Genomic DNA, 1,887 nt, shown 5'->3' with positions numbered 1-1,887 from the left:
TTCCAAAGAATCCCAGAGTGTTCTACAGACTCCATTCCTGGGTATAACCACACTGTTTCCGGCACAAGACCCAGGCAGGAAGCAAAAACAGCCTTAAACTGACAAACAGTTCAGCCTTCAGCATTAGGATGCTCTGTCTTACGCTTGGATGACCACTGGCCCAAGGGGCAAGTCCAGCAGCTGGGACTAGCCAGATTGCAGGGTCAGTGTTTTAACCTCATTTTGCAGTTGTGTAACTGATTGCACGAGCTACAAGGCAGCATCAAATCAGGATCAATATATTTTTGAATATCTTTAGGCTGTCCTAGACCTGCAGGAAATCCAAGAGAGAAGGCTTTGGGGGCCATTGCACAAAGTGACTGAAGAAGCCAAATGCTAAACAGAGGGAGCTGGCAGGAGCGTAGAGGGAGGTCAATTCCATGAGGCAGGCTAGAGGTTAGAAGCTTTTAAAAAAGAAAGGAGACTATGGCCTAGTGGGTGGGGCACTGAACTATGACTCAGGAGTCTTGGGCTGTGTTCCTGGCTATGCCACTGGCTGCTGTGTGACCCTGGGCAAATCATTTCCTTTCTCCGTGCCTCGGTTGCCCCATCTGTAAAACAGGAATAATGATATCAACATCCTTTCTCGTGTGCTTTGAGATTGTCATGGGGTCCACTCATCGTACATGGCACCTCCTCCTGATAGCTCTGAGGATTAGCTCCAGCCAGGCATTTCCCTCTTCTAGCAGTATTGCTACCTGTCATCTCTTTCACCCTGCAGCCCTTTTCACTCTCAGAGCTGCAGCTTCCTGCTTGTGACTTGGCTCTCCAGCCAGGTCACTAAAGCTCTCCCTATCCAGGCAAGTCAAAGACCTTCCAGACCAGCTATCCACTCCAAAGCCTGCACCACTTCCCAGCTGGTAGAGAACACAGGCCTACCACACTGGGTTCCAGCCCAGGGACCCTGCAACAAGCAGCCAACACCTGTACTATAGACCTCTTCTCTACAACTCCCTTGCTGTTCACAGCTCCTGGGCTTTATACAGGCCCCTCCTGTTCCTGCCAAGACGAGCCCATTTCCAATTAATGGCCTGTTCTCTGTCTCCTTCAGGTGCAGCCTGGGCCATTAATTGGCCTGCCTGGCCACTTCAACTCCTCTAGGCCTTGTGTTGAGTGGGCACCCCATCACAGAGATCTACTGAAGAAAAGCCCTATATGAAAGATAGGTATTATATGCAGCATGTTGATTCATTTTACATTTTGCACTGGCTTCTGCAAACCTTTTATCTGCAAATGTATGATGCTAGTGTCCGCTTAAAATGTCTGTAACTATAGACAGCTGTAGGAGATTGAGATGATGATGATAATGATGATTTGTAGTACAGAAATATTTAAGAGGAGGCCACAAGCACAGGACCTAATTATGATAGGTGCTGTACATACACATAGTAAGAGGCAGTCACTGCCCCAAAGAATTTATAATTTAAATAAACAAGACAGACAAAGGTTGCCAGAAGAAGGGCTGACATAAATGAGAGTAACAGGTGTCTCTCAAGGAGAGATCTTCCTGTGGAGGACCAAGAATTCTATGAGTTTGATTTAACTCCATATCCTTTCCCATCACTACTCTGGTGTGAGGGCCTTTTTCTCTGCAGTGCCTTTTGTGCGTTACACTCTTTGTTTCATCAACTCTCCATCTCTTCCAATGTCAGCTAAAATCTTCTCTCCCTTTCCTGTGCCTCTCAAATTTCATTTTTCCTCTATTACTTATTATTTGGCCTAGTAACTGGCTAGAACAGAGCCTCACGAATGACGCTGATGCAATCTGTGAATGACTAGGTTTTTGGCAGATTAGTGAGTTAAGTGAACAAGCAGGCGAAAAAAGACCCAGGCTACCACATTGCAAAA

This window comes from Gopherus flavomarginatus, chromosome 1, assembly GCF_025201925.1.
Source record: "Gopherus flavomarginatus isolate rGopFla2 chromosome 1, rGopFla2.mat.asm, whole genome shotgun sequence".
NCBI lineage: Eukaryota > Metazoa > Chordata > Testudines > Testudinidae > Gopherus > Gopherus flavomarginatus.
This window is presented reverse-complemented; position numbering follows the sequence as displayed.